At 37.3% G+C, this 24904-nt stretch overlaps 1 pseudogene; it reads right to left on the bottom strand.

The window, feature by feature from the left end:
* LOC132630887 (peroxidase RIP1-like) overlaps positions 1–23310 on the bottom strand; it is a 69078-nt pseudogene extending 45768 nt beyond the window's left edge.
* Between the last annotated feature and the right edge of the window lie 1594 nt (positions 23311–24904).

Here is a 24904-nt window from a genome sequence, read left to right as displayed (position 1 = left end):
TCAAGAGAATATTGCGGAAGATGATTGATAATTACAAACATTGGCACGAAAAATTGCCATTGGCCCTTCTCGGTTATCGCACCACTGTTAGGACTTCAATTGCGGCAACGCCTTATCTTTTGGTCTATGGAATAGAGGCCGTGTTACCTGCTGAGGTAGAGATACCATCCTTGAGGATTATGTAAGAATCTGAGTTGAGTGATGCCAAATGGATACAAAATCGATATGAACAATTGATGCTCATTGACGAAAAGAGGATGAATGCAGTTTGTCATGGCCAGCTTTATCACAACAGAAAGGCCAAAGCCTTCAACAAGAAGGTAAGACCGAGACTATTCAAACTGCGGCAATTGGTGTTGAAGCGCATATTCCCACACCAAAATGAAGCTAAGAGAAAATTTGCACCTAACTGGCAAGGGCCTTACATGGTTCACCGAGTACTGACTGGAGGAGCACTAATTTTAGCAGAAATGGATGGCGAAGTGTGGCCGAAAGCTATCAATGCAGATGCTGTCAAGCGATACTACCTTTATGAGCTTTTCGTTTATTTTATATGTAATATCTTGTAATGTCTTTCTATGTAATGAAAACTATGTTCCCTCGGTGGGATACGTAAGAAACCTATATCGAGTTTGGTCTCTTTAAGATAGAAATCTCTAAAATTTCCATTTGCTTGTAACATGAACTACGCTTGACCTGATTCCCGTGGTGGGATACGTAGGTGGCCTACATAGGATTCGGTCATATTATTAGAAAATTTCAATTTTATTTTTCCTTGTATGTCTATGAACTACGCCTGACCTGATTCCCGCGGTAGGATACGTAGGCGGCCTACATAGGCTACGGTCACATTATTAGAAAACCTCAATTTTATTTTTCCTTGTATGTATGAACTACACCTGACCTGATTCCCGCGGTGGGATACGTAGGCGGCCTACATAGGCTTCGGTCACATTATTAGAAAACCTCAATTTTATTTGCCTTGTATGTATGAACTACGCCTGACCTGATTCCCGCGGTGGGATACGTAGGCGGTCTACATAGGCTTCGGTCACATTATTAGAAAACCTCAATTTTATTTTGCCTTGTATGTATGAACTACGCCTGACCTGATTCCCGTGGTGAGATACGTAGGCGGCCTACATAGGCTTCGGTCACATTATTAGAAAACCTCAATTTTATTTTGCCTTGTATGTTTGAACTACGCTTGACCTGATTCCCTTGGTGGGATACGTAGGCATCCTGTATAAGGCTCGGTCTCGTCATGTTAAAAGTTCAATATCCTCCTATGCTAGAAACTGGGACAATTTTTAAGGGCATCATTGCAAAACGACATCGAGAGACATGAAAGAGTATATGGTCAACAGAGTCATCAGACAAAGGAAAGACTTTGGAGAAAGGACGTTCGCTTTGTTCCACAACGTGTCACGGTTCTAAGTTCGGCAGAAATTGTTTATCACTATATACATATTTACCATAAATTTATGCATATTTCCTTTAGAAATAATATGATTTTCAATCAAATAGTTTTACTAATTGGCCAAGACTTAGAAATAGGCGGAGGTTACAAGTCAAGTCAAAACGGGAAGCACGAAGCATCAAGAACTGGATCTTCAAAGTCAACGCGAATCAACCACCCCCGAAACTTACAAATTTTCTTTGAGTGCAAGTTTTCAAAATTGCGGAAACTGGAAATCTGTAATGTTTACAACCTTGCAAGGACTATGCGTCGAACTGTTTGAGTTTTCTTATAATATTTAGGAGAAATTATGCCTCTCAAGTGTCAATAATTCTCGAAATTTACGATAAATTAATGCTTAAGTTTTACAAAGATTTTCAAAATGTATCGATGCACACATATTTTCTACTGTTGTCAAATGCTCCGCATAAATGCTTTCAAATGCACTGCACATGCATTGCACTACTTCTTTCAAATGCTCTGCATATATTCTTTCAAACACACTGCACATGCATCGCACTACTGCTTTCAAATGCTCTCCATAAATGCTTTCAAACGCACTGTACATGCATCGCACTACTGCTTTCAAATACTCTACATAAATGCTTTCAAATGCACTGCACACGTATAGCACTACCGCTTTCAAATGCTCTGCATAAATGCTTTCAAATGCATTGCACATGCATTGCGCCATTGTTTTCAAAAGCTCTGCATAAATGCTTTCAAATGCACTACACATGTATTGCAATACTGCTTTCAAATGCACTGCACATGCATTGCATAACTGCTTTCAAATGCTTTGCATGCCTGGTTTAAGAAACACTGCACACGCACTGCATAAATGCTTTCAACTGCTTCGCATAAATGCTTTCAAACGCACATGCACCGCACAAATGCTTTAAAATTCACTGCATAAATGCTTTACACCATGAATCATGTTGGTTTGAAAAACCAAATTTTCATCAATCATTGGGTTTTAAAGAAAAACCTCATTATGCCGGCTTAGAAAACCTCATTTTTATAAATCATTCGGCTTAAATAGCCTCATCTTCATATCCGGTTTGAGGCCTCGTTTTCATTAATCATCGCCAAAGGCATTATTCTCATGAGTTATCGGCCTAGAACCTCATTTGCATTAGCCTTAGCTAAGGCTATCATTTTATTAAATCATTGCAGCTCACATGGCCGCATTCCCATAAGTTAACACTTGAGATGTGTCATTTTCATGTGTTTATTTTACATCGCTTTACATTCAATATTTATTTATTAACTTTTTATCTAGCTCAAGTTTCGTAGGAGCTTTAGCGCAACGTAGAACTATTTTCGGTAGTGAACTGGGGCAATTTGTTGGGAAGGATAATCAGACTTCCTGACAAAGGTCAAGGGTCTACCTCGAATGCTCGTCTCTACCCCCCAAATATTCCGCTTACATCCATAATTCGATCATCGAGTTCACACGTATTCATATTTCAGAATTGTCAAGTTCGATATATTTCCTCAATCATAATACCCAGTGTCATTATAATTCGACACTGGGGCAATATTTTTCAAAGATTCGCACCAATCGTGACTCGTTATTCGCAGGTATCATAGTTATCCCAAAACTACACACGGCCTGATTCCCGTGCAGCCCGGGATATGTAGGCAACTCGGAGACCGGAGTTCGGTCACAATTCTCTCAATTTTTTTTCACCCTTATAGTCTCCCAAATTATTTTAGTCGGAATAAAATAGGCTACTAAGTCAACGTCTTTGCCCGAAAATTCTTTCATCATTATCGGCCAAAGAGGGACAAGTTGTTGACACCCAATTTTGTCATGCCTTTCTTCCAAAATATTTATTTGGGCTTCTAATATTTTTGACAACTTAAGAATAGTTATTTATATTTTACTACAATTATTAACTTTCTATTAATATCGTCGTTTTTCATTATCCTACTATAGTCATTAGCTATTATCATTTTTATTACCGTTATTACTATTACTATTATTATTATTATTATTATTATTATTATTATTATTATTATTATTATTATTATTATTATTATTATTATTTTCATTATATTTCATCACTTAATATCATAATCGCCATGATCGCTTTTAACATCTTACGCATCACATTTATTTTATATATTTAGACGATAACATTTACTTACTTTTAAACTTTAAAAAATATTATCGTGCGGCTATTACGATATCATATAATTTTATTTGAGTACTAATAAATATATTTTTATATTAAGTAATACTTTAGCATGCGTTAATATATAATTTACTAAAGAGTGTCTTTCATCTTAATTTAGGAGCCCAAATGAATATAAGGAAAAAAGTATCTTAAATCCAAAATAAAAGACTTCATACTAGCCCAATTTATATAAAATCTGATCCTTAATTTGGCCACTAATGACCCAAAATGTATCCCAAATCCGTCCATTTCAGCCAACTCTAACCCAAAGCCTGGCCCAAACGTTTCAGCCCATCCATCCCAAATATCCCTAAACATTTGCAAACCTAATTTCTACTCAAATCAGCTGCACACATCCCTTTCTCATCTATTTCCCATTTCAAGCAAAGCTCCAATGTTCATCAGCCATGGCAGAGCATTGTCCTTCCATTTCCGGGTAAGAACTACCACCTATAACGTCCCCTTATACCTCCTCTCTAATGAGGTCAACACAAAAGGCCAAAATCAACCCTAGGAGATTCAATTTTGATTTCAAACAACAAATTCATATAAAATCCCGCCCAAAACTTTGAATCCGAAAAAAACCCTATTTTGTATCTATAAATACTAGCATTTAGAGTCCATTTGGACCAAGGTTCTGGCCGCCACTCTTGCTCTCAAAAAACTCTTGTTTTCTTCTCTTTTCTTACCTCCTAAAAGTTCAACTGCTTGCTGCCAACTTTCTTTTACATATAAAAAAAAATACTCAAGTTCGAGGTCGGATTGCGTCGGATCTAAGACCCCGCACCCCATTCACTGCACCATAAAAAGGTAATTTTCCCTCTCATCTTAGTATTTAAGTTCTGGGTATTTCTAGTTTCGTGTAGATCAATTTAGCTTCAATTTGTTTTAAGTTAAAAGTTTGTATTCCTGCTTATCATTTCATTTTGCTTGCTGTTTGTATTCATGTATTAATCATAGTATTAATCTGGTGTGACTAGAGTATTATTTCCTTTTAAAGTTTCTCATATGTTTAAGATGTTAGGATATTTGTTTACTTTGAATGCTATTCAATTTTTTTAGCAGGATCTTTTGGCTTTGTTTTTCTTTTGAGTCGGCTACTGAAGGATGCTTTGGTTTCGAGTTCAACGTTAATATAATAACTCATTTAGGATGAATATGTAGAATAGCTTCATTTTAAGTTTGCTTTCGTACTTAAGACTCTGATTAGCTGGTTGGAGTTAGCTTCAGATTGAATTAATTTGAACATGTGATCTGCTCTAGTTAAAACCTCTGGGAAGTATCACTAGGCTAAGAGAATAGGTTGTTATTCACCCACAAATGTCTTGAATTTTCCATATTTCTTTAAGTTTTAAATTGACGAATGCTTTAGTACATAATGTTCAGTGAACAGGTTGAGTGTGGGGTCATAGGTCTATTTCTATTAGTTTTGTTAACTCATATTTATATGAAGGACCTAAAACTGGTATAGATTGGCTGAATGTATCTTAAAAACTCTGTGCAATTCTCAAGTAGAGTTCTAATTTTTTGTTCAAAGCTGGACCTCTCCTCTCTACTAATGACAGAAATTGTGTCAGAATTTATGTTTGCCTTTTTGAGAGTATTTCAGTTAGCATGAATTCTCAAATATCCTGAATATGTTGTCTATTTCTTCATTTCTGCCTTTCTACAAGTTATTTGTGTGTGGTTCTGGTTTGCAGCATGACTAAGTCCTTGAGATTTTTAGTCTACTAAATTCATTTAAGGCAGTAGTCACATTTCATTGTTTAGATATGATTGAAGTTATGACGTTTTTTTTACTAATCATGTGTATTCTTTAAGTATTCATGTTAGGATTCAGATTCCATCTATCAATGACCCCTTTTAAGTGTATTAATGTAGTTGCATTACTTACTGTTATGAAGAATGTTTTTTTTAATAGTTTGATTAGTTCACAATCATTTAAAGTTAAACTTAGATAAAAATTGAAAAAACAATTCTCTACTGGATGTTGATCGTTTCAATGTGGCATTCCTTCATCGAGTTTTACTTAATCTTTCTTGATGTATCATGAATATACTTTTCGTAAGCCTTATTACTCATCTATCCCTCTTTTTTTTTTTATTATTCTTTTTACATGTAATGCACCCGGAGCGACAAAGAGCCTCGTTTTGAGGCTCAATTTGGTTGCTACTGAGTCGAAGACTTGCATTTACACCTTCTTGCATCCCTCTCGCCCTCGAAGTCTCAAAAGATAAATGGGGGAAAACAGAAAGAGGAGCGAGATGACGCTTCCATCTTTCATTAGCCATTGCTCTCACTCTCTCTCCTATCTGAACATGAAACGAGAGCGAGGGAATAATTTCTGTAATAGTTCTGTTACAATCTTACTGTTCTTATTTTACTTGTGTGGGTATGCCTTGGATATTTTGGCCTAGAACATTTTAACTTAGAAAGGGTAGTTTATAAAGGGGAAACTAGTAGCTAACTACATTTTTTTTCCTTAAATGTAGGAAATATTTTCCGTATCCTTTTCCATTACAAACTTGGTTAATATTCAAACTATACAATCGTAATGTTAGCCTAGAATTAAGGGCTAACCTAAAATAGGAGATTACAAAATATTCTAACCTAAAATAGGAGATTACAAAATATTCTAACTAATATTTACATAATCTATCACACCCCCGTAGTCCAAACGGGAGGTTTATGAACGCTGAGACTGTCCCGAAAATCTTCAAATAAGACTTGTGGTAGTCCCTTGGTGAAAATATCGGTAATCTGATAACGGGATGGAACATGAAGGACACGAACATGTCCTCGCGCAACCTTCTCACGAACAAAGTGGATGTCCATTTCAATGTGCTTGGTTCGCTGATGTTGCACTGGATTTCCCGAAAGATAAATGGAACTTACATTGTCAAAATACACCATAGTAGCCTTATGAATAGGACAATGTAATTCCAACAGAAGATTGCGAATCCAGCATGACTCGGAGACAACATTAACAGCCTCCCTATACTCCGCCTCAGCACTCGAACGAGAGAGAGTAGGTTGGCGTTTGGAAGACCAAGATATCAAGTTATCTCCAAGGAAGACACAATAACCAGACGTCGACCGACGTGTGTCAGGGCAGCCCCCCCAATCCGCATCAGTGTAGGAAAGGAGGTCAGTAACTGAGGATGGATAAAGATGTAAACCATAATCAAGTGTACCCTGAATGTAACGGAGGATGCGCTTAAGAGCATGCATATGAACCTCGCGCGGAGCATGCATGTGTAAGCATACCTGCTGAAGAGCATAAGAAATATCCGGCCTCGTGAAAGTAAGATACTGAAGTGCACCTGCGAGACTGCGATAGTGAGTCGAGTCATCATATGGAGCACCCGATGTGCTGCTCAGCTTCGGTTTAGTATCAACCGTAGTAGAAGTAGCTTTACAAGAAGACATCCCAGCTCGATCAATGATTTCTTCGGCAAACTTACGTTGCGAAAGAAACATGCCATCCTTATGGCGAGTGACATGAATGCCAAGGAAATAATTCAAAGGACCCAGATCCTTCATAGCAAATTCCGAGGCAAGGAGAGCCATAATGGAGCATCGGAGAGAATCTGAGGAAGCAGTAAGAATAATATCATCAACATAAAGTAAAATGTATGCCATATCGGACCCCTTTTTGTAGATGAACAAACAATTGTCAGATCTACTGTTTGAAAAACCCAGAGAAGAGACATAATCTGCAAATCGCTTGTACCATGCCCTCAGGGCCTGCTTAAGTCCATATAAGGACTTACAGAGTAAACATACATAATCCGGATGAGTAGGATCCCGGAAACCCATAGGCTGATGCATATACACTGTTTCCTTGAGCTCACCGTGTAAGAAAGCATTCTTGACATCTAGTTGATGAATAGGCCACTTCTTGGATAAGGAAAGGCTGAGAACGGTACGTATTGTAGCCGGCTTGACCACCGGACTGAAGGTCTCACCAAAATCAATACCAACCTGTTAAGTCTTTCCATCACCTACAAGACTGGCTTTATGCCTCTCAAAATCACCATTAGACTTTTCTTTATGAGTGAAAATCCACATTGAACGAATAACATTCACATTAGGTGGAAGGGGCACCAACTCCCACGTCTTATTTTTAATAAGAGCATAAAATTCATCATCCATAGCCATTTTTCAATTCGGGTCACGAAGGGCAGTCACAAGGTTACGAGGGAGAGGGGATTTCATAACCATGGTATTCAAGTTAAACATAGGTTTCGGCTTAAAAAATACCATTTTGACTTCGGGTCACCATTCGGGGCGGATTGGTAGATTGGGGCGGCTGGGGTGATGTTTAAGTGGGTGTGAGAGATGGAGCCGAGGGCTGTTGGCCTAAGGCCGAGAGGAGAGAGGTAGGGGCGGCAGGAGACGCGGCAGGCCCATGTGCTGCCAACGGAGGGGAGGCGGCAGCACGTGCCACGGTGGGAGGGGGCAGGCGATTGGGTCACGAGTACAGTGGGGGGTGGGCTGGTCCGATCAGTAGCCATATGATGCAACCAAAGTGGTGAAATCCCATCATCCAAAAAATCATAAGTAGTTGAAGAGGGAGAAAGTAAATTTGAAAATGGAAAAACATTCTCATCAAAAATCACGTGACTAGAAATAATGATTTTGTTGGACGATAAATCAAAACACTTATACCCTCTATGATTCGTAGGATACCCCAAAAATACACACGGTATAGACCGGGCTTGCAATTTGTGGATAGTCGGAGAAGGAAAGAGGGGATAACATAAACACCCAAAAACCCGAAGATGAGAGTAAGATGGATTTCTTTGGTATATCACTTGAAGAGGAGAAACATGACCCAATAATTTGCTTGGTAAAATATTAAGAAGATATGTTGCCATTTGTAAGGCGTGATGCCAAAACGAAGGGGGAAGAGAGGCATGAGCAAGGAGAGTCCGAGTGATATTATTGATAGATCGGATATTTATTTCGGCTTTCCCATTTTGTGATGACGTATGTGGACAAGAAAGACGAAATGACATCCCATTAGACTCACAGAATTTCCCGAATTAACCATTATCATATTCCCTCCCGTTATCGCATTGGACATTTTTAATATGACGTTCAAATTGGGTATGAATGTGGGATTTTAAAGCTAAGAATTTCGCATAAACATCGGATTTCTTAGCTAAAGGAAAATTCCATAAACATTTCGAAAAATCATCCCAAAAAAGAACATAATACCGATGACCCAATGAACTTAACACGGGAGAGGTCCACAAATCACTATGAATAATATCAAATGGCATCAAAGTTGTAGAAATAGTAGAATCAAACGGCAACTTAACGTGTTTACCAAGAATGCAAGAAGGACAAATACTAGAATGACTAGATTTATTACATTCAATGCTTTTATTAAGCCTAAGACAATCTAAAACAGAATTTCCCGGATGACCCAAACGAGCATGCCAAAAAGGAGAGGACAGCGCCGCAAAGGTTGATGGAGTGGTGGTTGGATATTTGATGGTAGTGATTGGATAAAGATCTCCCCGACTATCACACTGCATTAGTGTCATCCCCGTCTGAAAATCCTTCACAGAAAACCCATATGGATCAAAATCAACAGACACAGAATTATCAGTAGTAAACTTCCGTACTGAAATTAAATTCTTCATGAGTTTAGGAGAATGTAAGACATTCCGTAAGGATAAAGGGGGGTTTGGGGGAGGCAAGCTAGTATGACCACAACCATGAATTGGAATCAAATGACCATTTCCCACAACAATACCATTATTTTGATTGCTCAAATTAAAATAAGACGAGAGATTGCCGTCCGAGGAAGTCATATGAGAAGTGGCCCCGGTATCCATGTACCAATTTTGATCGGGCGGGTTCAAGGTCATGGTGCGCATCGCGGACTCGATGTCGGTGGGAACATACGACCCATGTGGTGCCACTGCTGCCGTGTAGAGCTACTGGGCTAGAGGAGAGCCCAATATACCTTGCTGCTGGGATGGGCCAGGCGGGGGACGAGCCCAAGACGTGGTCGGGTACGGGCGGGGGGAGGAGTAGCAGCTCAGTGGGGCTGCGGTACCCACTGCCAGTGGCCAAACTGCCCGGCAGGCCACTGCTGCGAAAAGTAGCCCGCTGGCTGCGAACCACTGCGGTCGCCGCCGCTGCCAGTGTTTCTACCGCCGCTTGAGCCGCGACCAGAGCCATTTTTTGGGCCAATCCTAGAATTTTGGCCGCGGGAATTTTTTGGTTTTCCTCGGCATGGGCTTGTGTGGTCCGAGGGCAGTGACGCGTCGTCGGCCGCGGCTACCATAGACGAACCAGACTCGTGAGACGCCATTGCCGCAAGTTCACGTTCTTCCAAAACAAGGGAAGACCGAGCCTCTGTGAATGGGGGGAGAGGCTTAGCATGGCGAATTTGTGTCCCAACCCCTTTGTATACTTCAGTGAGACCCGAAACTAGTTGAAGGACAAGGCGGCTATTCGTCACGGGAGCCCCGACGTTTTTCAGTTGATCCGCAAGGCTCTTTAGACATTGACAATAGGCGGAGGCATTGGGAAAATCCTCCATACGAGTCGTCGTGAATTATTGTTCGAGAGTCACCGCACGAGAGTTTTGATGATCTTGGAATATATCACGCAAGCGAACCCAAGCGTCCATGGCAGTAGCGTCAGGTTCAATGATGGTGTTTAACAGATCATTCGAAATTGTCGAATAAATCCATTGAAGCACGGTGGCGGCAATGGTCGTCCATAATTCGACTTCCTCATCAGTTTTGGGAGCCGGCTTCTCTTTACCTGTGGATGGAGGAGTGATGTGATGAAGGACCTTGTGAGAACGAGCATGAATCTTGAAAAGCTCGGCCCATGTTCCGTATTGGGAGTTCTCCATCTCAAGAGTGACAGAGATGTGATTCTTGATATTGGAGACTGCGAGGGCCGGGTGGAACGAGGGCTTAGCCGAAGGGACAGTGGCGTCGGCCATGGCAGAAAAGAAGAAAGAAAAAGTGACGGAAAGAGGAAGAAGAAAGAGGGACTAGGGCGTAGCGGAAGGAGGAAGAAGAAATAAACCCTAATCTGATACCATGTAGGAAATATTTTCCGTATCCTTTTCCATTACAAACTTGGTTAATATACAAACTATACAATTGTAATGTTAGCCTAGAATTAAGGGCTAACCTAAAATAGGAGGTTACAAAATATTCTAACCTAAAATAGGAGATTACAAAATATTCTAACTAATATTTACATAATCTATCATTAAATTTTAAAGTCCTGTATAATGCCTATAACGTTTTTGATGTTCTAGAATTGAAGTATTTGTAACCTTTTTTATTTTTCTTATTTTTTTACGTCACTGATAGTCTTGCGAGGATGAAAACGTGATTTAATTATTTTTCCTTAACTTGTTGAAAACTGATTTTTTTTCAGGATCTGGACAACTTCTTTTGTGTTATTAAAAGTTGATTTTCTTTATGGTGAAAGTTTTTAAACCACTAATCGTTAAACGAGCATCGACTGATTTTTTTTTTTTTTTTAAGTATGATACAAATATATAGCTTCTGCTTACGAACTTGGACTTTAAGGAAAGCTAACCAGAGAAAGTACCCAGTACCCTTTTTTTTTTGGCATCACTGGAACATTTTAGAGCTTACACCCTTTTCTACCATGTTTTGAAACAAATTCAGGTTTTAAGATCATTGAACATTTTCATATGATATATTCCAATCAAAAAAGATATAAATTTGTCAGACTTCCTTAAAATGATTACGTAGTTGTCGATTTCCATTTTTAAAATAAATGATGCCAACACATATGGTTTACAAAATGATTTTTAAAAGCTATCCCACCTGTTGGAGGCCATGGTGTTTCTTTGTTAAATTTAGAAAATCATCACGTTATTATTTGCAAAAGTTTTCTACTAAATACTTAGTATGAATAATTTTTTCTCACATTGCTTATACAATATTAAATACTATATTTTTGTCACTATTTCTTATATTAACCTAAGTTTGATCGGTAACCGTAATAAACGGATTCTAATGGATGCCTAAGACCTTCCCATTAGGATATTTAGAACCCTTACCTAGAATTTATTAGGTTAGTAAGACCTTTAAAATTGGAGTTTATTTTAGGAATTTACTTAATTAATAATTAGGTGTCCTAATTCACCGTTAAAATAATTAGGTGGTGACTCCCTAAGTTAAATAATTAGGAATCACCAATATGTTGTACTCCGCTTTGACCCGGTTAAAATGGGGTATAACACACATCATTATCATCGTCACTGTCATGGGACATGTCTCATAATAATCTCTCGAAGATCTTTAACTTCCATTGTTAGGGATATAGGAAGGTCATGGGAGTGTAAAAAGGGATTATAAAACAAGAGTCATGCCTTTAAAGGAAGAGGACTAGCCTTACATACCTTTATATCTCCTTAACGATGTCGACTAAGAGCTCTCCTTCCGGGCTTATAATTCTACATACAAAAGGGTCCATACAAGGATTAGATTGTTGGAAGTATACTTAAACTTAAACTAAAGCGGCTAAGGCTAACGAAAATTGGGAAGCATTTCCTTTGTTTAAACAACTTTTCCTCATATAATAAAACAGCTCCCAAACATCACAACGACACCCATGATATCATAATACGTAAACTCATTCGAATTAGACATTATTCAACTTCCAAATTTACTTTCAAGACCCTCCATAACCATAATTATAATGCATCATCATGTTTATCATCCATATAATATTTCCTCAATATCCTCTGCGCCATTCATAACAAGATTATACTCATTTTACACCATGAATCATAACTCAATGTACCTTTTAACTCAACATGCCATTATTTGCATACTTAAGCTCATATTCCATGCTTGTTCCCAATTCAAGTTCTACAACTACTCAACACCATTACTAACATGAAATAATTGTAAAACTCACCTTCGTTTGTGTAGAGATGGTATTTTTAATGAGAATACTCCTCTTAAGAAAAACTCAACTCCAACACCAAAGAGATTCTTGATCTCTATCAACCCTAGGAAGCCTTCACACCTTTGATTTTACCAACTTTGGATGTCTGATCTTTGATTTCCCTTCTTGTATAAGTATTAGTGTGACCTCTAGAAGTTTCTAGAGGTTTAGGGAGTGTTAGAGAAGTGGAAAGTGAGAAAAAAGAAAGAGGAACAGTGCTTATATAAAAATAAAGTTCGGACCCGACCCGAATGATACGGTCTACTATACGGACCGTATAAATTATACGGTCCGTATAATGGACCGTATGGTCTTCTAGAAACTCACCCTTCACTGGAAGGGTTCTACGGTCAGGTATACATGCCGAATAAAATACACAGTCCGTATATATGACCGTATAATCCCCAATTTTTCTGAATTCGTTCTTGTCGCTTCGTTTGATCTCGAATCCTTTTTGAAACCTTCTTAGTACTTGTTTAAAAACCTCGTTAACAATCTAACAGACCTTATGACTCATCTTCAAGGCCTCACTAAATATTCGTTAGTTCGGCAACCATGAAATCTTTCCCACACATAGCTTATACTTAGCTTCCTTGACAACCTAGTTCCACCAAGTCACTTGACATAGAAATCTTGTCGTACACCCTCTAGGATTGCCAAATACACTTTATAATCACGAGGGCTTCATGTTCATCTTAAGCTTGCACTAATCTATTCACGACACAACGACCTGAAATTGCCTCTTAAGGCGGAGTCATGCATGCAAGCTTATAAAGTAATGCTTTTGGTCGTGTGTGGCCATATTGTGTGTTGTGATATCATAGCCCCGAGTGGAGACGTTATTATAGGCTGTTATTATAGGATGGTAGTGCCATATTACAGGGGAAACCCTATTTCTGTAAAATTCCTGAGAACTTAACATTCGAGGACGAATGTTTTAAAGGGGGAAGAATGTTACACCTCGGAAAATTTTCCGTTGATGCATAGTGAATATACTAACGAAGGGCACGAGGTATACGGTGTTTCAATAAGTAAGAAGTAGCATGAAATGATTCTAATTAAGATTCCAAAAACATTTGAAGCAAGAAAAAGGATCGACTAGTTCAGGTATCAAGGAGGATCATATCGGGAAAGTGATTCACTTATATCTCTTGAAAGGATATTCCTAAGGAAATGAGGGAGTATTGCAACCGAGAGTCATTACTAAGAAGAAAGCTCGTTTTCAACTATTCAAAGGAAATACTGCCCAGTTTTCGTTAGCTTTAGCCTAAGCGTAAGTATGCTCCGAATGTCTAACCTTAGTACGAATTCTCTTGAATGTAGAATCGTGAACATTGGAAGGAAGCGTTAAATTGAGAAGGTTAAAGAGACAAAAAGGTATGTAAGGCTAACCCTTGTTTCTAAAGGCATGTTTCCCTCATTTTGCATCTATACGAGTTGTTCATGCTATTCTTATTCTTATAAAGGTTGTAAGCTCATGACCCTCGAGATTCTCTTGATATTGTTGGCAACGTTTCTTGTGACGATAATGATAACGATTATGATGATGAGATCAATTCTAGAGATGCCATCTAAGATATTCAAAATGTCCAAATCTTAGAGCCGCTATGAGTTCATAAATTACAATATTCTTGATATACTTTGGCAGAAGCTCCTAATAATGATAATAGTGATAATGATAATGATGACGATGATAATGGTGATGACGACAAAGATGATGGTGATTCAATAATAGAAATCGGGAGTTTATAGACTTTGTGTCATCCCGATAGTGTTGAAATGTTCCTCTCGGATACATATGTATGTTATAAATGTATGAATGCTATGTTGTGACACCAAGCCTATATGGTCGGGTATGATATCTATTGCGCGCACACCACTACAATTGGGTACGTATAACACTGAGCCTTGGTAGGGCCAGGTACGGATAGCACTGAACCTTGGTAGGGCTAGGTACGTATAACACCAAGATTTATTATGGTTGGGTACGTAAGACACCGAACCTCTATGGTCGGGTATGATACTACTATGTGCTCAAATGTTTGAAAAGGAAGTTCCCAGTAGAAAGAGGATAAGTAAGTATAACGAACACTGCTAGAGGTATACCTAGCTCTTTCATTTCATAACTCGTCCATACTATGTTATCTTGTATGCTTTCATTATGTTATTACTGATGCTTTACATACTCAGTACATTATCCGTACTGACGTCCCTTTGCCTGGGGGCGCTGTGTTTCATGCCACACAGCCCTACATTGCTTTGCAGGAAAGTTATCCAGGAGTTTGACTATAGGATGTTCCAGGCTGTTAGCTGGATTGGTAAACTCCATCCGGTTCGGAGTGATACCGCGTCGGAGTATGTTCTCATGAGCTGAGTCATCCACATTATGGGTATGTTGGGGTCCTGTCCCAACTTAGGTTTGATATCATATCTTATGTTAGAGACTTTTGCAGACAGAGTCATGTATACAGTACATTAGCCTTGTAAGCAGCTATGCAAGCCGATGTAGCATTATGCATTACTTTACGGATTCATACTATTACAGATTTTTACTTGAGATAAGAAAGACGAAAAGAATGTTTTGAAAAGCTTTAATTATGCATATCATTTCATGATTAAGAGTCCAGTAAGATTATGAGTATAACGAGAACCAGCGGGTTTTCTCGGCTCTAAGTGAGGGTCGGGTGCCCATCATGGCCCATTAGAATTGGGGCGTGACACTTGTGTTCTGCTGGCTGTGGTAGAATCCCTTCTTCCTAGTAGCACTTGCCATGACGGTCCTCCTAACTGTATAAAACGTAACGTTTATTAATACTTTGTTAGTGGAAAAAAATTAAGCACTAACAAGGGGCTTATCATATCAAAGTACCATCAGAGATGTGTATATATAGAGATTAACTCCTATTCCCTGATAGTGGAAATTAATTTATATACTATCAGGTCATTGCCATAATTAATGAAATTAGTAATTTATCTGGAAATAAAGCGTATGACCTGCTATAACAAATGATTTTATATCGATAGTCTAATTTTTTTTTGTGTTGTCAGTGTATATAAATTAAATCTGTGTGTGTATTGATTCACATATTGCCCATTTACATTTGGTTAACTTGTGCAATAAGTTATGAGTTGCTCCTCACACTACTAAAAAAAATGATCATTTTCGACCTAAAAATTTTGACCACACTTTTGGTCGAAAGGAAATCGACCACGGGCGGTCGAAATTTGAAGAATTTAATTTTTATTTAATTTTTTATAGAATTTCGACCACATCGGGTCGATTTTTTAATGGGAAAAATGAATTTCGACCACGTGTGGTCAAAATTAATTTTTATACAAATAATAAATGGGAAAAAACATTTTATACATAATTAAATTATATATATATAAAACAATTAATAAAAAAATAAAAATAAAATCTAATTTCGACTACATGTGGTCGAAATAATTAAGTCAAAGTCGGTCAAATCTGACTTAATTATTTTCGACCACATGTGGTCGAAAATTTCAAAAGATTTAGACCAGATCTAGTCTCTTTAATTTTCTTTTCATTTTCCCCCTTCTCTTTCACTCTCTTCTCTCTCCCTCTCCTCTTTCTACCATCCCACCACCCGACTGCCCCACCCCCTCCTTAGACGGTCAACGCCACCAGACGCCGCCGCTGTTTCCGACCAGCAATCGTCGCCACCAGACGCCACCAGCTCAGGTATTTTTTTTTCTTCCTCAATCTCATGAACACAACCCCCAAATTGAACTAGTGCTCAAACTTGTATTTCAATACCATGTTATCAATATGTGTAATTTGTAGTTCTTGTATTACTTTTCAAATTTACAGACAAAATGGCGTAAAGGGTAGTTGTCAAAGTTGCCACTCATAATTAAAAATTCTGCATCTTTTTCAATATATAGCTGAGGTTATTCCTTCATTGTAGTTTTTTTCTTTTCTTTTGGATTCTTTTTATCTAAATTGAATGTTATAAGTGGTGGAATGAGTTCCTTCATCAGAATCTGTGCTTGGGTTGTGTGTAATATAACCAGCTTTTAACTAATATGGAACTATTACTTGAAGCAAACTGATTAAGTTTCGAAATTATCTAGAAAATAGTAGTTAGAATCAATTTCACTGTCCAGAAGAAACATACCACCTTTAAATGTTTTTCACTATTTGGAATTTATGAAGTCGGAGTTGAAGATGGAATTGTGTTTGGTTATACTTTTTGCAAAGGAGAGAAGAGAGCACTTTATTTGGAATTTATGATGTCGGAGTTGGAAAACATGTTTGGAGCACTTCTCCAAATTTAAAATCCAACTCCAAGTTGGATTTGGAACTTTTATAATCAAGAACATTGAGTTTGAAATAAAGTGAAAAACTATTCCGGAAAAAAGTGAATAATTCTCATGGTCAAACGGCCACCACTATCATTCACTCTTCAGATTTGGTTGAGTTGGGTTAAACCACGGGTTATATATGGTGGTTATTGATCATTATCAACACCTAGTAGGATTGTTCTGTATTGTTCGCTTTATGCCTATTTTGAGAAGATGAATCTGCCTATTTTGAGAAGATGAATCTTGTTATGTTTTTAGTATTTTTCTGGACTTTGCTTTCTTTACAATAATATTGGACCTTAGTCTTAGAACTTAAGCGATAGCATGTTGAAACCTTTGAGTTCTTAATATAGTTGTTGGAAGCCAAAAGTATTAGGGATCAAAAGGATTACAATTGATGGTTAGATCCAATATTTCTTGATTAGAAGTACCAAAGCCAAAAGTTGCCTGTCTTTCTTTCAATTTCATTTTCATGATCATTGAATTTGGGCATGTCCTGCATGTTTATCCATTTAAACTTGCAAGCAGAATAGTGAAATGTAGTATGCTTCATCCCTAGCAACTGTAATGGGTTTTCGTCATTACTCAATCTTTTAGACTTCAGATTTTGCTCAGATAATTCTTTGAATCTTAGAAAAAGCCTCACTAACGGAAGCCGGTGAAGATGAAAACTTTTGTTATTATGCTTTATCACAGAATTTTGAAATAGTCAAATAGTTATGAAACGTTTGGTCTGATGCATTCATGCTATATACTTCATTTCATACTCAGCTTTCTCAAATAAGAGAGGTGTGGATATTCTTCTGTTTGTTTACTTTCAGTTCTTTGCCTATCTTCGAATCTTCTCCTTGTTTTTCATTGTGCTTTGAATATTTAACCAGTATGAATATTCGATGGTGATTTATATGATGATGAGTCTGTGCATTATCCATCTTATTAAATTTTGATGATAAAGTGAGGCATTGGTGCCGCTCTCCTGTCTGTCATTTGTTTTTTTATGTTTCCACAGATTATGGTTTATGTAGCTTCACATCAGTTTGGTAAAATGAAAAGTAAAACTTATTGGATGCTTCAAATTACTAATGACATTTCATTGGTCAGGTGAGAAAAGCACTCCCAGAACTTTATCACCTTGTTTGTTTAACTGATGATGAAAATGTACTAACAAATGCATGTTTAGTACTTGCTCGCCTTACTGATAGTAATTACTGCAAAACGCCAGTCATAACTAACAATGGTGTTTGTAAACAGCTGTTTAAACTCCTCGAGTGAGTGGAATGTTATAGTTTCCTCATTTAAGGAACTTTTCCACATCTAACTTCCAATTTATTCTGATACATATGTCAATTGATGTTTCAGGCATCCGCTTCCTTCAGTAGTCAGCCCTGCCCTCCATACACTTGGAAATATTATTTTAAGAAATGACATCCAGCCTCAGGTATTTGGGTCTCAAGTAGCTTTTAGAAGCTTTCATGGTTCAATCCAAACTGTTTGATGAATGAACCAATGAAAAAAAGGAATGAGATGGGATAAAATAAAATGATTGAAAGGTGGAAACATCAGGTATTGAGAAGATAATTGAGCATGTTCCTGAATCAACTTCCAAATATCATCTTCTTATCAGTTCATTTCTTGACTCGGGCGTAGGTAGCTTATAGAAAGGGTGTTCAATTGAATCACATTCGCTGAAAAATTACACTGTAATAGGTTTAAAAGTAAAACTACTTTTTTTTTTGTTACATAAGCTGTTGAATCCCCTTAAATGAGTAATATTCTAGTAAAGTGGCACAGGGGGTTCAAACTTACTTTAAGTCACAGGTTCAAATCCCATATGTGACATTTTTGAATTCACTACTGGATTTAGTCCCGTTCCTCTATACAGCTGAGCTAGGTTAGCATGCTACATTTGGTAGCTATTTTTTTTATTTCCTACAGAAGTAATCTTATTATATTTTATTTTTTAAAACCAAAACTCTACTCTTAGTTTAGAGATTTGTGGATAAGATCAATTTACTTTTGTTTAGTATTGTACTAGTAGTCAATAGCATAATTAAATGTACATCAATTTAAAGCGGTTGTCTTAACGCTGGACTTTCCTATGCAGCAAACAATGGAGCTTTTCGTTGATACCCGTCGGCCCTTGAAGTCGTAGGTGCTGCTGATGATGGGGCAGTTGATCCTAAGGAGTATGAAGCTATGAAGCATCAAGTTGACCTGCTAACAAGAACATTTAATCCTCAGAGGCCAGGATGTTGGGGAGGATACAGATCGTCTCTAATACTGAACGTTGACCTTTTTGATTAGTGTGCTTTTGGATTATAATTCGGCTATGTTTAAATGGATATGTATATTATGTTAAGAGTTTGAATGTAATTTTAATTCGAATTAGAAGTACTTTTAATTTTAAGATGTTTAAGTGTTTGAACGTAGTTTATGATATTTAAGTGTTTGAATGGACAATGTTTAAGTGTTCAAGTGTTTGAACATTGTTTATGGTTGTTGTGTTGCATTGTTGATGAATTGGATGACTGTTTTGGTTGATGAATTTGGTTATTTGAAAATTGGTAGGTGGGATGTCAAAAACAGGCAAATGCTGGAAAAAATATTCCAGATTTTCGACCACAGGTGGTCGAAAGTCAGCCCAGATATTTCACAATTTCGACCACATGTGGTCGAAATTGTACCCAGAAAAATACAATTTCGACCACGTGTGGTCGAAATTTAGCAATATGGTTGCCAGATTCCGACCACATGTGGTCGAAAATCTGGGCCCAATTTACAATTTCGACCACATGTGGTTGAATTTGTGAATTTGTTTTTTATATTTAAATATAAATAGTGTTTTCGACCACACGTAGTCGAAAAAGTTAAATATATAATTTAACATAAAAATATTTTTTCGACCACATGTGGTCGAAAATAATTTTCCCTTAATTTCGGTAGAATGTGATTGCGACCACGTGTGGTCAAAAATTTTGACCACATGTGGTCGAAAAAAAATTTTGACCTACCTGTTAGCGACCTACGCGTGTGATCGAAAAATTGGTCGAAATAAAGGCCTTTTCGACCTCATGTGGTCGAAATTTTTGATCGAAAATCCCGGTTTTTTTAGCAGTGTCAATCTTGTAGTATTATATATGCAGCATGTTATAGGTTCATTGTTCTCTAACTTTTCCTTTGCGGCAATTTCAATTTCTTTATTTGAGAGTTTGAGACTAGAACTTGTCCGTACGTATAAAGGTGGCTGTTCTAGTTTGATTATTTCAAGTCAGGCGAGTTACATTTTGAAAAGAAAACACAAATTTATGTCTGAGCCTTATAAATGTAAGTCTAGACCACAAATTAAGCATAGTAGTTAAATATAACAAAATCATGATAGCATCTAAAACAACATGTCATCAGGTTAAAAATATTTAAACTGCGAAAATTTATGTAATTAAGGACAGAAATGGAGTTATATACATACTGCAACTACGGAGTCACGAGCTACAACAGTTAAAATATCTGCAAAAGATACTATTGGACGTCCACAAACTTTATCAATCACTGACTTGATCTTGTCTATTACTTCAAATCCTCTGGCAGAATTGTTATTAGCAAGAGCAGTTTTCTTGCTATCAATTGTAGACGTTTGGTCTAGAAGAATAGAAGCGTCACAACCCTAAAGTTACGAAGACATTAGTAACATACCACGCAACAATAGCCAAAATGATCAAACGTTGCAAAGAAACTCACATTGACCAAACAATCATGAAAATGTAGACGCAATAAAGAGGCTCCCATTCGCCTCTCTTGTCAAACTGCATCGTGAACAACCCTTTTAATAGTTGGCAAAGCCTTTGGACAGACTTTGTAGTAAAAATAACGAGAAAGCGAGGCTGAAAATGCATGGCTAGTTAGCGAAAAAGAAGCTTAGTGAAGACGCCATTGCTAGAATTGATGAATTGCTTTTGCTATTTGTGTGCTGAAAATAATATAAGGTGGATGTATTTATAGTTAAGAGATCATTTGACTTTGGCTATATGACAATAGTTCTAGGTGTAGCAACTCTCACAATTAAGAATGAGAATGACTAATTAAGGCAATTTCTAAGAGGATACAGTTTTTAATGTAATTCATACACGAAAGTTTCAGACTTGGTAGTTCTCAAGTTTGAATGGATCGTAATCACTTCGTTCATAAATATTAGAATCAAACCTCCTAGTTTTTCAAATAAAACTCATACTCTATTAGTTGTGACTTCTGATTTACAGTTTGTATTGTTAGGCATCCCAAATTAATCTGGTTTTGCGCTTTTATAAAATTTGTTTTTGGATAGTCTTATTCCACTTAATTTGTATTTCAATCTAATTCCTATGGACTATAAAGAAAATTAGACACTCTTTTTTCCATTTCATTAGAAGCACACAAAAATCTATGATTTTCCTCCTTTTTTTTTTTTAGTGAAAACCACCAAAGGTGGCATTTTATTCAAAATAAAAGAGTCTATACAACCAATCAAAAAGATTGGAAAATAAAGAAAAAAATCAAAACATGCATAAATAACAACCTAAACAAGCTAATCAACTAGAAAATCCTGGATACTTGACTTTCCTCCAATCTTCACACCTCAAGCTCTCACCAGGTGTATGGAATTCAGTCTGCGAATTCTCTTCTAGAATCCAGGTATGTAGTTCATCAGGCTTCGAAGGTTGTCAAGCTGCATTCTGAAGTGGAAATGCCATGCAAAAAGAATAAAAAACACCTTCTATATTAGTTAACATCCTTCACATAGGGAATGAGCATGAAACACACTAATACCACCCTACATGAAATCTGTCAACTAATGTACAAAATGTGATATGAAAGAACTCAGGCATTCTGGAAATTTCTGCAAATCATGGAGGCTACAAAGTTGCTCAAGCTGTTGTATGATCTGCTGCAAATGCTAGTAATCTGTTGCAATTGTTGTGTCAGGTCCTCCTGTCCCTTGTGTATCTGATTCTCAAGTTTGGAACTTGAGCTTTATCCACGTTGATTAACTTCCTTGCTGCACTAGGTAACTCCTAAAAATTATGAAACTGTACTACACCTGCAGAATCAAAAGCTAAGTTGGTCAAAAAAATCTGCCACTGCATTCCCTTGTCTAAATATGTGCTGAAACTGTGTGAGCTGATTTCTCCTCGTTCTATTGATCTCCTTAACTATTAGAATAATGCTTCAAGGTGTTTCCCATTCACCATATATAAACTTCTTCATGGATAAGGAATCAGTTTCAACTATTAATGCCCATAGATTGAGGCTTTCACAGTATGCAACACCATCCCTAAGAGCTACATCTTTTGCAACCAAGCTTGTTCCATTATCAGTAAGTTTCTTACTTTCAGCATATATAAGATCACCACTGTCATTCCTCACACAGAAGGCAGCTGAACTGGTTTGCTACACCATCAGTATTCCGTTTGAACCATCTTGTAGGTGGAAAGTCCCATCTTACAACAACGCAAGTGATCTAGGTTGGAAACTTTCCACATATTCAACTATATCAGGACATTTGTGTGGTATGTTCTGCCAGGCAGGAAATTTAACTCTACAGAGCCTATGAATATTTTCCTAAATTTCATGCAATACTATATATAATGACAAAGTCCCCCCATGCATTGTTGTATTTCTCCAATTCCATATCTACCACAAAATCATAGCAGGAACAACTCTATACACCACCTTCAGTTTATAGTGACAATCAGCCTCCCACCAGATTTGTATAACATGTTTGACATTATGACACACCATGGCTATCCCTGTTGCATCAGAAAAGAATTTCCACACTGTGCTTGCTAATTCTCTATTAAGAAACAAGTGATCAATTGTCCCTTATTGGTATGCAGTACAACAATAGCACCTAGAAACCACAGGAATATCAATATTTTGCAAAACCTCATGAACTGGTATTTTAAACTTCCACATCCTCCATAGCAGAAAATTGATCTTGAAAGGCACCCCTTTTATCCACATCTGCTTATAAATCTGTGAAAAATTTGCTCTTTGTCTTAATTATTCCCATGCACTAGAAATCGTGAATTTGCCAGAACTTGTCATCATCGACCAGGGCTTATCCCATTTATCTTCTTCAATATGCACCTTCATCTCCTTTAAAACATGATTAGTAATATCATCTGGTAAATACTGATGCAGCAATTCCTCATTCCACCCATTCTTAGTAATAAGTTGACTCACATCTTCTATACTATCATCAATGATGAAGTCATTAGGAACAATATAGTGTAATGCTCCTAATTTAGCCCAGTTATTATACCAAATGTTAGCAGTACGACTATGTGTTTCCCACCAAATCTCTTGTTCAATGATATCTCTAGCTGCTAACACCATTTTCCACACTTGAGATCCTCCTTTCCATGTAACATATTGTGGATACTGCTTTTTACAGTATTTATTCCAAAGAAAATTTGCCCATAGAGAATTGGAAGTTCTGAAACTCTACCATAATTTAGCATTCAAGGCCTTGGATACATCAAAAAGAGACCTGAATCCCAATCCTCTTTCTTTAACTGGAAAGCACATCTTTAACCAGGCATCCTAAAGTCTAGCCTTCACATCCTCTTTACTAGACAAAAAAAACTTTGCAAAAATCTGATGAATCTCCTTTATCACACACTTTGGAGGACTTATAGCTGATAGAATATGGATAGGAACACTCTGAAGCACACTCTTGATCAATACTGCCTTACCTCCTAGTGAAAGAAGCTTACCTTTCCAAGCTTACAATTTATCTCTGATCCTTTTAATAAGGTCTGTATAATTAGCTTTCCTTTTCCTTGCATGAGTTATTAGGTAGCCTAAGTATATAAAAGGAAAGTTCCCTCTTCTAAAACCAGTGATCTGCTCAACTTGCTGCACTAATACATTAGAGACCTTAGCATACATGTAGAAAGAACTCTTTCTCTTATTAATCAACTGAACAAAACTGTCTTCATAAGCCTTCAAAGTAGACATAATTAACTCCAATGATTTTGCATCAGCTGAGGCAAAAACTATGGTGTCATCTGCATAAGCCAAATAATTAAGATTGGCACTCCATTTTGGCATCCCAAACCCTTTGAAATCTTGATCATCAAATAATGCATTAAGAGCCCTTGTTAGCACTTCAGCAAACAGTATGAATAATGCAGGTGATAGTGGATCACCCTGCTTAACTCGTCTAGTTGAATGAAAGAAGCCATGAGCCTGTCCATTTACCAACATAGAATACCAATTGTTAGCTAGAAGTCTCCACATTATATCAATACACTGCTCAGAAAATCCCATTCTCCTCAGAACCTTCATCAAAAAGATCCAAGAGACTCTATTATAGGCCTTAGTCATGTCCAATTTAAGGACTACATTAGCTGGCTTGCCCCTTAACCTTATATTAGAAACAATCTCTTGAGTTAACAAAACATTCTCAATAATATTCCTGCACTTTACAAAACCAGATTGATTGGCAGATATAGGTAGGGCCTTCTCCATTTTGTTATGCACCACTCTAGAGATAACTTTGTTAATAAAGTTACTAAGGCTAATAAGCCTCATGTCAGAAAATCTTTCCACCTCATTCTTCTTTGGCAACAAAACCAGGTTGGTATGAGTAATAGACTTCGGCAGAGTCTGACCCTCAAAGAACACCTTCACCACATGAAATACATCTATACCAGCAGTTTCCCAACAACATTGATAGAATATACTTGTAAGTCCATCTGGACCACTAGCACTATCCCCTGATAATTCAAACACAACCTGTTTGACCTCTTCCATAGTTAGGATAGCAACAATATCTGCATTTTCCTCCTGTGATAGTATACTAGGAATATGATACAATATAGCCATCTCAGATTGAAAATTCTGCATTGAATCCTGAGTGAATTGCTTTTGATAAAAGGAGATAGCCTCATCAGCTATCTCATTAGCACTTTCAATCCAATTCCCA

Source organism: Lycium barbarum, chromosome 3, assembly GCF_019175385.1.
Source record: "Lycium barbarum isolate Lr01 chromosome 3, ASM1917538v2, whole genome shotgun sequence".
NCBI lineage: Eukaryota > Viridiplantae > Streptophyta > Magnoliopsida > Solanales > Solanaceae > Lycium > Lycium barbarum.
Note: the sequence above shows the minus strand (reverse complement) of the source record. Positions and strands in the feature narration are given on the sequence as shown.